The sequence below is a fragment of the Pinus tabuliformis genome, chromosome 3_2, assembly GCF_031772625.1.
Source record: "Pinus tabuliformis cultivar Carrire ecotype Pingquan chromosome 3_2, CPIR1, whole genome shotgun sequence".
NCBI lineage: Eukaryota > Viridiplantae > Streptophyta > Pinopsida > Pinales > Pinaceae > Pinus > Pinus tabuliformis.
In genome coordinates this window covers 125,650,122-125,664,505 of record NC_142302.1, presented here as the reverse complement: position 1 = coordinate 125,664,505, position 14,384 = coordinate 125,650,122, and positions in this window count along the sequence as shown.

The window sequence follows — 14,384 nt, the reverse complement described above, 5'->3', positions numbered from 1 at the left end:
TCCCATGTATCCCCTACATTTCTCAAACGAAATTCAACTAAAATCTTCACTAATCCATGATGACATAGAGTTGTTTCTATTGACTCAACTTTCTTTTGGACATTTGTTGCCATTCTTCTCAGATTATTCAGAAGGAAAAAGGGAAGATTGAGGGTTCCATTCTCTAGAAAATTCATTAACAAGCATATATGATAAACATACATAGACCCAAACCTTCGTTCACATGTAATGAATTTTTGCAGTATTAACAACATGTTACTCCATTTGTTTTTGAGTGCTAAAATTGGAATCCCTTTTCTAAATACCGTAACATCCATACATGGGTTTTTAAGAATCACCTTCAAGATTCATCATGAAACTCTTTGTTTTTAAACCATCTTTCTCCTAGTCTTGGGAGTTCTATTGGTTCTACTATGAAGGATTCAGTGACTGCAAATTTGATATCCCCTATTTCCACTTCCGTGCCATCAAATGACCTTGAAAAGGATTTAGTGATTTTCTTGTGGTAGCCGTCAAATTTTTCAATAAAACATAACCACCCGGCCTTCTGTAACATCCCCTTGAGCTGTGGATAACCCTCCATGTATTTTACCCCTACGGGCTCAGTTCTAACAATAAGCCCCATATCCTCTGTTCTCGGTTACCCTTCAAAATTACTCTCACTGTCTAAGAAATTGAATGACTGCATATATGGAAATAAGAAGACTGTGTATACAAAAATAGGAAGACTGTGTATACGAAAATAGGAAGACTGTGTATATGGAATGACTGTGTATATGGAAATGGAGTGACTGGGTATATGGAAACAGAAAAATTGTGAATATAGAAACAGAATGACTATATGGTTGCGTGAATATGAGAGAAAAACTTAAGAATTGGCATGTAATAAATAAATAGTCAGGGTTTGAGAGTCGTAGATAAGTAGGTCATGTCGTTAATCTAACCGTTAACAGGTGTAGCTGTGGAGGATAGGTTAAGTACAAATCATGGAGTTTGAAGCGGAGATTAGTTATGAAGGAATCATTGGACCATTTGTCATTGAAGGCGGAAGATATGGCGGAGACATCGTGGTGGTCAAATAACATGATGGTTAATTAAGGAGACATGTGATCATACATGTTATATAAGCTTATGTTTTCAAATTGTTTTTTGAAATAAATTTTTTTATTTACCTTTGGAACCTTTACCTTCCACTTGCTAATATTTTGATGTTTGATCCACAGGTACTTTAGGCATGATTGGTCTTCAAATTTGATTTTTCTTCAATTACCTACATACATGATTTTATTATGAATTGATTGGACTGATAAACAAATTGTTGCTGCAGAATCAGATTAGTTGCAGAACAAGATCAACTGCGCAATGGAATCAGCTGCAAAACGTGAAAACAACTGCAGAACGTGAAATAGAGAGTGAAATATGGCTTATGAATGAATGAAATGGAAATGGTTGTGTAAGTGAAAATAAGACAAGATGATTTTGAAAATGGAGATGAAAGAAACACTGGAAAAGGAAAAATTTATTGGTGAAATATGGTAACGGGATAAAGTGAAACTGTAAAAGTAAAACAGAGTGAAGTGAGATGAGATAATGAATTTTACAGAATGCAGAGTGACTGTGGATTTTTGTCACTACATTTTACATAAAGGAAATGGAAAATATAGGGTGTCAGAAACTTTTGATTTTCACCCTGTATTTTCTGTATAAGCATGCCAATCAATGATTGGTTTTCAACATTATACAATTTTTTTTATTTTTTTTAGATGGGAAAAATAAAGACTAAGTTGGTGGAGAAGAAGGATTCTTCTTCACTAAATTTATTTCATAATTGTTCTGGAAGATCTTGATGAACTCCTCCTTTGAAATTGGTTTTTGATATATTTTCAATCTATGACCATTCACAAGAAGAGAAGTTTGACTTTCATCTATTGTTCTGATCCTCAATGCTCCATTACTAAAGACTTTTTCAATCTCATATGGCCCAAGCCAATGAGTTTGAAATTTCCCTTGAAAATCTTTAAAATTTGAATTAAATAATAGTGCCCAATCTCCTTCTTGAAACCTCTTGTCATTTATGTATTTATCATGCCATTTAGCCCTCTGTTGTTGGACTATACTAGTCCTTTGAACTGCCTCTTGCGTGATTTCATCAAGTTCATTTAATTGCTCCAGTCTATGTTTTTGAGCCTCTGATAATTCCATCCCCAACTGGACTGCCATCTTGAAAGTTCTTATTTGGAACTCTATAGGGAATAGGACTTGTTTCCCATAAAATAGTTCATAGGGTGTATGTCCCGTTGTGTTCCTCCATGTAGTTCTATAGGCCCATAAGGTTTCAGGAAGCCTTTCTGCCCAATCTCTTCTATGTAGATGCACAGTCTTGGTGAGGATTCCTTCAATTACTTTATTTGTAGACTCCACTTGACCATTCGCTTGTGGATGATAGGGAGTAGATTTCTTATGCTTGATCTTGTACTCCTCCACAAGCCTTTCCACCATATTGGATGTGAATTGAGATCCCTGATCTATCACAATTTCTCTTGGAACACCAAAACAAGTGAAGATGTCCTCAAAAAGAAAATTAACTATAGATTTTTCGTTAGCAAAAGGTAATTCTTTGGCTCCTACCCATTTGGTGACGTAATCAGTGCATACCAATATATGCTTTTTCTTGTTAGATGGAGGATTAATTGGTCCAATAAAGTCTAAAGCCCACTTTTCAAAGGGTTCAATAAGTACCTGAGTTTGTAATGGCATTTCATTTGAGGGAGCAGGTTTCCCTACCCTTTGGCAGCTATCACACCTCCTGACATATTCTTTAGCATCTTTGAAGATGGATGGCCAGTAATATCCTAAAGAAAGGATTTTATAGGTTGTCCTCTTGTCAGCAAAGTGTCCACTGCATGGCTCATCATGACATGCTTTGAGAATATCAGGCATTTCATCTTCCCTGACACACCTTCTAATCATAAAATCTGGCCCTATTTTATACAATTTGTTAGTGATCCATGAATATCTTGCACTTTCTTGAATAATCTTTCTTTTCTCTCTAGGAAACAAATGTGAAGGTAACTTCCCTGTAACCAAGTAATTAGCAACATCTGCAAGCCGAGTTTGAGTAGTTACTTCAAAAAGATATTCATCAAGAAACTTATCTTCAACCGGAGAGTCTTCTTTGATATTCTGAATCTTGGACAAGAAATCAACAACTGTGTTTTGTTTTCCAGGTCTATCTAGCACAGTAATGTTGAATTCTTGCAAAAGTAAAAGCCATATTGTAACTCTGCCATTAGTAATAGGTTTATTCATCAAATATCTAATTGCAGAGTGATCTGTATGAACAAAGGTTTCATAGCCTATTATATAGTGTCTGAACTTATTAATTGCATGAACAACAGCTAAAAATTCCTTTTCAGTCACAGTATAATTCAACTTAGTGGGAGTCAAATTCTTACTTGTATAGTAAATGGCATAAGGAATCAAATCTTTTTGTCCCAATACAGCTCCCAGAGCTATATCTGAAGCATCTGTGGAAATATGGAAAGGAAATTTCCAATTTGGACCTCTTAAAATAGGTGCTTCAGAAATTTTTTCTTTCAAGGTTTCAAATGCTAGTTGGCAATCAGGATTCCAACTGAATTCACAATCTTTTGTAAGCAATTTGAAGAGTGGAGATGTTATTTTAGTGAATTTTTCTATAAACCTTCTATAGTATCCTATAAATCCTAGAAAACTTCTAACATCCTTTTGGCAATTTGGAATTGATAACTTAGAGATGACTTCAACTTTAGATTTGTCAACTTTAATCCCATCTCCCGAAATGTGATGTCCTAAGACAATACCTTCTATAAACATCATAAAAAAAAATTCATGGCTTAGTGAAAGGTTTGTTTCTTTACATTTTTTAAGAACTTTTTCCAAATTTTCCAAAGCTTCTTCAAATTTGTTTCCATAGACTGTAAAATCATCCATATATACCTCTACAAAATCATGTATTAGATCAAAAAAAATTCCTAGTACTGCTCTTTGGAATGTTGCAGGAGCATTACACAACCCAAAAGGAAGTACTCGGTAGGCAAAAGTTCCCCATGGACAAGTAAATGTGGTTTTATCCTGATCCTCAAGTGCTACCTGAATTTGATTATATCTCTTGGGTAGCGGAGGTCCCGTGTAACAGTTTTGGGGCTTAAATCCTATAAGTTAGGATAATAATATTGTAAATCTCTGAAATATGCGAAGCGAGAAATGTAATAGGTCGATTCAAAGGGTTGTCCACCCAAGAAATAGTATAGAATAATAGGAAGTAAGTTGACCTGCCTATGCTCCACGGACCATGGGAATGTATAAATACAGCGAGGCTCTAAGGGTAGAAGGCAGATATTGTTTTTGATGGATCTTAGTGCTATGGTTTGGTGAAGATAGTATTTTCTGCGTCTGTAAGTTCGAGTCAAGGGTGTTGGTGGGTAGATAGAGGCTCTGCAGCTGTGTGCGCAGAGGCCTGGTAGAGTCCATAACTGTGTGCGTAGACCCCTGCAGCTGAGTGCGCAGGGCGGATCTGGTTGTATTGAAGAGAAGATCAATAAAGATAAGAATTCCATAATCATTATGTGTTTTCTTGTGGATCTATTATTTGCTTATGGTCTGAATTTATGCATAATTTGTTATATGAGCTTACATATTTCTTTATAATTGGGTGTACAGGGTTTTAATTTTAAAAGTTTGCTTAAAGACTGTAAAAAGTAGATTTGATCTGTAGCAAACTCATAAATAATAACTCTGAAGGAAGTGCCTTACTCTAGATCTACGCACATGTAAAGTAGCATGAAGCTACCAGACCACATCAAGACATCCCAAGCATGCGGAAACCTGGTTCCAGCACCCTCCTCTGCTACCTCATGTGAGACCTCAGTCTGCGCTACGCGGGATGTTGCCGAAAGGGTCGGTAGCTATGGGATTTGTTTGGCTAATAACTCTTCCGAACCTAGGTCAGGGCCCAATAAGCCAACAAATGGTTCAGTTGCTAGGACCGGGATCTGCCTAAGGGATGTTTGATGTCAAGCTACTAGAACCCTATGGAGAAAAAATATGAGGATTGATTGAATCATGAGTGGTACGAGTTCATAGTAGGTCCTAGTACACCGACGTGCAAAACCAAAAGTTAAACATAACAAGCACAATCCAGTTGCTGGTATTCAAAGGAGCAGGAAGCGAAGATCCAAAATAATTTTGGTTCATCGTAAGGGTAGTATGGGAAGCACACAGAGTAACAGACGATAACATCGAAAAGGCTACCCTAGTTAGCGTGCTGTAGGACCGTGAGCTGACATGGTATATAAAGTACTCAAGCGATCACCCGAATGCGAGAACAATGGTGATCCGGGCTGAATTGAAAAAATAATTTAGTCGGCCAAAATTAGAAACGCAATCGATCATAGGGTTCAAGGAGATCGCGATGATGCCTGGTGAAAATCCATGGGATCTAGATCAGAGATTGAAAAGTACAATTCGTGAGGCGAACATAACGCTATCGGATGCGCAGCATTGCGTGAGGTTTGTGGCGTCCTTGACACCACATCTGAGGACGGCACTATCACAACAAAAGATCTCAATCCAGGCTAAAGAATTAGAGACAGTAATGAGGTTGCATGAAACTCCAATACAGGATCTGAGGTTGGGAGTTCAGCAAATCCACGCGCAAATACAAAACCTGTGTTTAGAAATGCAAAATTTAAAATAGGAAAAGGCACCCCACTTGGAAGCACGGGAGGAAGTGTGGTGTATAAAGTGTAGAAGCCAAGGTCATGATAAGGACCATTGTCCGGTCTTTGTGAACTATGTGGCAACAGGGGGACCAACACCGTTGCGACCAGAGGCACAAGCAGGGCCAAGTGTGGCACCCTCGCTCTAGTGCACAATCTATTAGGTGGGAGGAAAGCACAACATGGACAACTGTCATCTACTGCCAAAATTTAACCAGACCCCCCAGCAGCTATTTTGCAACTTTTGCAGATTGGTGGGCCACGAGGAGCGAGACTGCTGTAGTTATCAATTATTGATGGACCGATCACCTGCCTACAAAATGCACATTGAAGCGTGAGGTCAGGATCCAGCCATGGCGATAGCGTGCGGTGGGTTTCAGGGATGTGGACGAGGACGAGGAGGAATGGGGCCATGAAGGGGTCGTGGGCAACTAATCTGTTACAACTACGGAGGACCAAGACACTACACGTGGGACTGTACCAACTCAACTAGAATATCGTGCCTTTACTGCGAGCAGTTCGATCATGAAATGATAGACTGCCCCACATTGATAGCACAGATACGTGAGAAGAGGGCAGTGCAACCTACGACAACACAAAACATCCAAATGATGAGGGCCAAACCGTGCAAGGAAGACCCCAACATAAACATGGTGCTCAGAAGTGGCATGGCTACAGGGGAGGATAAGAGGAAAGTAACCAAGGATGATGCCGAGTGATCCGAATTGGATCCATGGAAATTATCAAAGTTCTATGACTGTATCAAATCAGGACAAACTTCAAAAAAATTTGAACAAAGAGCTATCAGGAAGACCTCTGGACAGTGGCAGTTTGTAGCCAGTAAGGAACGATGAGGACCTTGGTCAAAGTGCGCTAACCGAGGCCCATGGAGATTGCGCAGGATGAAAACTGGAAAATGGGAAGCTCAAATCAGAAAACGGAGGCTGTTTTTGATGTGCGATTAGAAAACCCCTTGGGAAAAACCCCTCAAGAGTGCAAATCCCTGAGCGCTTGGTCGCATGGGAAGCTGATAAACCATCGGGTCTCACACTCTAAAAACCAGCAGAATATCGGAGGCACTTTGGGCGGTAAGCGGATTTTTCAAAAAATGAGCGATTCCACACATTGCACGACGCGTGTCCGGCAGAGGAGAGAGAAAACCACTCTCATCATGGGCTAATGGTTGAGCAAGTCAACCGTGCGATAAGAGCGAACACCGCAGGATCTGAGGGCTCCAGATCTGACGATAGAGATTGCGCCCGATGGGGAACCGGATTTGACGGGAGAAAATAAACCACGACACATAAAGGTTTGAAGTCCGATTGGACCGTTGAGTTGGTGGATGAATCATTTCACAACGTAACCAAAATATCAAACTGTTTGAGGAAGCCCTGGCGCAGTTCGAGAGAGGACAAGTGACCACTTCCCTGTGAGACGTTACATAGTGGCGATGACATAGAGGAAGGGAACCCCAAACGAACAGCAGTAGGTGATCCGAAGAGGCAGAAGAGGAAGCGAACAATCAAGGATGTCTTGGCTTTAATCCATGAATATACAAAGAAAAAAACAAGGCAAGCACTATAAGAGAGAAGAAAAATAGTGAGACAGAGAGATAGAACAAACAATAAGCAAGAAGCAGAAAGCAGAGAGTCGAGCTAACCTACAATGTAAGGTAGCATTGAGCGGATAGAAGGCTTGAGAGGTTCGAGCAATCCCTGGGAGGATATCTGTCGGGAACTGAGTACCAATTTGGACTCACCCCCTTCAAGACCAGTCGAGGTCGAGACTTAGTAAGGAAGAGTCTGTGCACTCTAGTGGCTTGGGGAATCTAAGAACCACCCTACTAAGCATTATCTGTTTCAGGAGACTGAAATTGAGCTCTGCATTGTAAAATCTCTACTTTAAAGACACAATAAGAAAAGGCCACCACTGAACGTTAGACCCGAGACGTAGCCCTAGAGGATAGGGTGAACTCCTTAATAATTTTTTGTGTTCTTGTATTTGCTTAATGTGTTTCTCTTACTGTTTTCCATTTTCCAGTGTCTATGCATTTTGCAATTTGTTCGATCTGTTGCCTAAGATAACATAGACACACCAACACGAGTCTGTAATACCTTCATTCATTAATTAATTAATTGAGGTCACTCACAGGTGATTTTCAGATCAAGTGGTATCAGAGCAAAAGGCTATCAAGGTTAGGCAAGCTTGTGTTGGTTTTAGCTGTTAAATGCTAACTAAATCAAAGCTCAAATTAGGAGAAGGGGAGTTGGTTGAAAATAATCCTAAAATTGGGAGAGTCTACCCTCAAAATACAATGTCAGAAGAAGGTTCTATGGGGCCAGATCCTCAATTCATAGATAGTTTCCTAGCCATAAATTCCATGGTAGAGGAAATGTATAGGGACTTTGGAAAACACAAGGATGAAGATTCATCAGGCTCCAAACAAGACAAAGGAGAAGATGAGTCTCACTTCCATGACCACTCAAAAGGCAAAGGGAAAGAAGAAAGCTTTCTCACACCTCCTAATAGCCTTGAACATAAAAAGAAGGCATCTTTGATTAAACTAGATGTCAAATTTGATTTACCTATATGATGGAGAGTTGAATTCAGAAAATCTAGACAAATTGATGTTTATTATAGAGTGCGAAATATTGATTCAGACAAAAGCAAGATTCAGCTGGCAAGCCTACGCCTTGGAGGCACTGCCTTGGTTTGGTGGGAAGGCAGGACCCAAGCTGACATGAAGAGACATGGTAAGGCTATCTCTGTCTGGAGCGAATTTGTTTCTACAATCAAAAAATAGTTTTATCCATTGGCCTACATACAGCAAGCCATGATGAGCTAGCAAAATCTTCGACAGTTGAAAGGGAAAAGTGTGCAAGGGTACACTCAAGAATTCAGAAAGAGAGCATGGATTCTAGGAATCTCATTAGACTCACCTGAGACTCTGTTGAAGTACATTGGTGGTCTACACAGCTACATGAGGCACACTATCCTCATGTTTAATCCCACTAGTATAGATGAGGTATATGTACAAGCTAGTCATCTAGAAGCTAGAGGAAAGAATGGAAATCCAGAAGTTGGGGGATCATCCCAACCCACTGCAAGCAAGAATAAGGAGAAAAGAAAGCAGAAATGGAAAGCAAGGAAGGTTAACACTGCACAGAAGAGCAAGTATTCATGCACCCACTGTAAGAAGGATGTGCATGATGATGAGCACTGTTGGATTCTACATCCAGAGCTGAGACCTAAGAAGTTCGAGGGCAAGAATAAGAAGACTGCTGCAGCTATTCAGAAAGATTTGGGGTCTGTTAACGGGAAAAGTGTCCATTCAGAATGACCCTATCCCACTAAGGTGTGACAGTGACCTTAGAAACAAACAGAGAAAACTACTTTTGTATTCTTCTTTATGAACTATAAACGAAGAGGAATATGATGAACCAACCTGTGTCTTGCGCTAGTCCTTTGATCCAATCTCTCTCCTCTTTGACAGCTTCCAGCTACCTGCTCCCTTACTTGCCCAGCTTCACCAAGTACCTGCAAGATCACAGAAGAAGGAAACTATACAAATACATGGATTTATATTCATAAAAAGCTTAGGATCAGATTTAAGCTAAACATACAAATGTAACAAGCATCAATGATACACAAGCCTGTAGGAGAAACTAAAATAGTTTTATTGATATAATAAGAAGATCCAGGAGGAGTTAGAACCGATGATTCCTGATCCAGCATCAACCTCCCAGCAAAGAAGCCCCTCTTCACCTCCAACAAAGCATAAATCACCCAATACTCTGATATCTATCTCAAAACCAACAACAATTCTCTGCAATGTACAAAATTCCAGCCTCTGGATCTCTGGGGTGAGGGATCCATATATAGATGTATGCAAGGAGGATGAGTCAGCTTATGATTTGACTAGTGGCTTCTCTCTGTCAGTTCTTGCTTCCACTTGGAGACTGGGAGCCTCTTACTCATCCTTGGTCGAACTCAGTGAGGCAAGTGTCATTGGAGAAGATTCTGGAAGCTTCCATTGTCTTTCCACCTCGCGGAATGGCAATGCCATTTGTCATTTCCCGCTCAACGCACCCTGGTAGTGCATTTAGGTGCATTGCAACGCACCTAGCTAGTGTATTTGGGTGCTATGCAACGCAGCTAGCCAGTGGAGCAGTTGAAATGATCCTGATTTGACTGATTCTGAGCAGTTTCTGGTGGAGAACTTCTGGGAGAAGCTGTAATTTGTTGACCTTGTTCCTTAGGGGTCGGAACAACACTTTTAGGGACTTAGGATCCCTTGGTTTATGGACATTTCATGCTTGGAGCTGTAAGGCACAAAAATGTCTATAACAGTTGCCCCCTAAAGTATGAGGCCGTTTATCAGGTGAAATGCTTTATTAGGAGGATCCGAAGTTCTTTCAATGCTGGGAGGAGACCTGTAATAAGATACAATACAATACATTTTCTTCATATTGTTTTCATGATCTAGCTGAGGTGGGCATTCCCATGCTCAGCTTTATAAATTCATTTTTATGTACATAGGACAAACAATCGTCTGATGGTAGACTGATGATTCTGATAGAGCCATCATCCTTTTGGTAGGATGATTATCTGTGCTGGAATGCTGTACATTTCAATGTATTTATTTTCTTGAATATATATTGCAGCCCGGATGGATGAAACTAGATCCGGGGTCTTCAATCCCGTCTGATCTTCACTCAAAGTACAAGTCGATCCATGTGAGAAATGTTTTGAAGTCGAACATGGAAAGACATCGCTTGATTACCAGTCAATGATGTAAACTGTTAACAAGCATGAGAGGAATCACCGATAATGATGATGACCCTCAAGGTACTACAGTACAATTCACATGGTGTGAATAAAGGACTTGGCGTCGAACACCAAGCAAAATCTTTCGGTCGAAGGTAATTGATGTATACCTATCGCTGGAAGTGAGAAACTTGCCATTGAGGCATGCAAGCTTCAAAGTACTGAATGGGGTGTTCCTAGATCAACTTCTTGGATAATGAGTTGATGTCGACAAGAAGCGATCTCTCAAAGGAGGGCCTTAATGAATCCCACATCAACGACATGGAATGAAGCAAATGATTTTGATGGAGGTGAAAATGATCTGATGATATATGGTTCAGGATGGCGGTCATGAAAGAATGAAGTATAATGTATGGTAGTGGATGGGACACAGGTGACTTCTCTGGATGACTTCTCTTGAACATGTTGGCGACACTTATGTGATGGATTGGTAGCATTTACCCCAAATGTGGATGGTATGGCGTGACCATGGTGATGTGACCGGTGAATGAAACAACCCAACCCGACTCGGACACGGAGTGGAAGTGTCATGTTCAAGAGCGACTTGCTACCAGTAAAGATTCTTTGTGTTTTCTTCCCAATTTTTCCCCAGTCATTGCTAACCAGTACCTCTTTATTTTTTTCAAGCTTGAGGAGGATAACATATGCTTGTTCTATAATTTGCCCTTCGGGCAAACCCATCGCTATGTTTTAACGAGCCTAGCGATAGTGAAACTCGTTCTCATCTAAAGACAAGTTTGTCACTATTAATCTTTTTAACGAGTTTAACGACAAATATAACTCGGTCCTTTTCATTTTTAGAGAGTCTAAAAAGGTACGTAAAGGTAACTCCAAAATTCCTTTTTCGTCATCTAATCCCTTAAGTCCGAAAAAGTATAAAACAATACAGAAGGGATGAATTTTCGATAGTTTTAACGAGCCGAACAAAACAAGCGCTCGATCTTTTTGTGCAATAATCCCTCAGGTCCAAAAAGATTAAAATCTAGAGGAGGGATGGCACTTCCTGTCCCTTTAACGAGCTGGAAGGCCAAGGACTCGGCAATCTTTTCATATTTTACGAGTCAGTTGAAAAGAGCTTAAAGGAGACTCGTCTTTTGAGGAACGAGTGATAAAATGGGTAGCAGTTGATTCCAGGTAAGGTTTGGAATTTTCCAATCACGGCAGTGTCACAAGGATGGCTAGTGAAATCACTCTTCGCAGTTGTTCCTCAAAATGGGTAAACAATCAAATGGAGGTGAATGATCGGCCAATGGAAAAGTGGAGGTGACGGTGCCAACACGACCAAGGCTTTAATGGCTGAAGTACTACATTCACGGTGGTTATTTACCAGGGGATAGTTCATTTTTTAATGTGCTTAAACACGGGTGGAAACATTTGCTCATGTCTTATGTTTATTTTTTAACGAGCTTGAACTATGTGCTAAAACTTCTCGATCAGATGGTCTTGTTTTGATTTTTTACCATAAATAGCTTTGTCTTTCCAAAGATCGTACTGTATTTTCAACTGCTTCATCAAACTAGTCAGAAATGAACAATATTTGCTTGAAAACGAGATTAAAACGCTAATATTTTACTTTGAACTACGTAAAAGTAATCAAAAAGTGTTTTTACCTCTCATTTTACCATTTCATTTGAACTTGGTTTGTTGGAGCTTTGGAGGTGCTTTTCCCCCTCGATTTTCATCAGTTGATTTCGGGAGATCCTGTGGACGATTCTCGGCGCCGTCTGGACCAGGTAGGAGCTAAACCTGAGCTCTTTCATTTCATGGTTTCCATTTTGCTTTTTGACCCTGATTCCCTACTTTTCTAAACCCCTGGGGTTTGAGGGATTTGTTCTACCATCAACGCACCCCCAGTGTATCGAAACCTGCGTTGAATGCTGGCTTGTATGAAGGCAGTTTGACATTCAACGCACCTAGAACACTGCTGCAGGTGCGTTGGGTGCAGAAAGGGAATTTGTTGCACAATTTTTGATGGAATTTTTTCCTGTTTCTCACCAAAATCAGGATCTAACTCCTCTCATGTTTGTTTTTTTAGAGATTTGGGAGCAAGATGACCCTTACATGGTGAGAACGTGAGCATGAAGAGGAGGACATGATTGCCCTACATGATCCAGTTACAGTGAACACGCTGCGGAATTGTGGCTTGCTGAAGTTCTTCCGCATCTCTAGCATGAGACAGTAGATCAACTTACTACAGTATTTGCTCGATGCTTGGGATCCTATCAATCAAGTTTTCCAGATTAGGGGCAAATCTATCCCCTTGACTGCAGTAGACATCTATTTCTTGACTGGCTTGTCAAGGCGGGGTGCCCCCATCTCTTTTTCAGGTTCGGCCCGAGGAGGCGATTCTGTGAGAGATTATGTCCGCTGGTATTGCAAAGAAGGATCTCAGCCGAGTAAAGGCGGCAAGATCATCATCCGTGATGTCACTGACAGGTCCCTTAGGACTATCCTGTTTACTTTTGGTAGGATGGCCGGTAGTGCATCTCTTCATGTAGCCAACAGATCCTATATGCAACATGCCTTGGAATGTCTCCAGCCGAAGGTGTTCAACTGGTGTGACGCAGTACTTCTTGTGATGAAAGAATAGTTGACCAAGATAAAGAACGGGAAGTTGAAGAACTTTGGGTATGGTTCTATTTTGACTGCTTTTGCCTTGGAGAAGATACCACTGATGCAGCCGCAGTACATTGCACTCTATTTACCTTCTCCTACTGAACCACGTATGCAGAGATGGGTTGACCATATGTCTAGGCATGCTGGCCAATCTCAGATTTCATTTTCTGATACCTTCTTCAGGTGGTTTGATCATCAGGAGATGGTTTATGCCGAGTATCCATATGCTGGCATGGACTTCCGGGGTGATCCAGATTTGGTACTGCTAGATGGCGAGCAGTGGGGTGCTATTGGTAAGATCTCTGACCATATTGCTATTTACTGATTTTGTTTATAATGTCCTTTTGCTTTGTTCTATCAAGACTCTAATCAAACTCATGTGTACATGCAGATGTTAGTCCTGTTCGTCCAGTAGTTCGCCTGAGAGTACCAGCTGTTGCCCCAGCAGGAGAGGCCACCGGAAGGGCTATTCTCCGCGACCTCGATGTGGCCGAGGCTCTCACAGCTTTACAGGAGCAGGTTGAGGGCCTCACTCTCGGTATACCAGATGTGAGGACTGACGAGCTACCTTTGCGGTTACAGCGGCATACTACTGGTGTGCCCAGATGATGGACTCGTCTCCTACGCATGATCGCATAGGCTGTGACTTGCTATCACGAGCATCATTAGACTAGGATGCCCCCTAGCATTTTGAGTTTTTGGGTCGCGTGACCGATTTTGTCTTGGTTATAGAACATTATATGTAAACCATAAACAGCTATATATATTTTTGATTTTTGGGGTTTTATTTTGGTTGAGCTATATGATCCACATGTAAAACATTGATGATGTGTTTCTTTTTATAAATGTTGCAAATGTCTATCTAACACATAGTTTGCTAATGAGTCGGTTAATGTGTTTAAGTTTCTGGAAATATGTTGGTATTGAATAAGATCAAATTGTCTTTCCAAAATCTTAACCCTTAGGAACATGCGATAAATAGCTGGGTTTCGGACGGAATATATACCATTGAGTTGTAGTATTACGAGTTGTGAGTCTAGCCTGACAATTAGTCGGCGTATACCATGAGTGATGGCATCAGAGAGCAGTTCTATCAACACACTATACTCAGCGATGTTATTCGTTGATCGACCAATACATACACCTCTGAAACTCACCAACTCACCACTTGGATAAAAAATG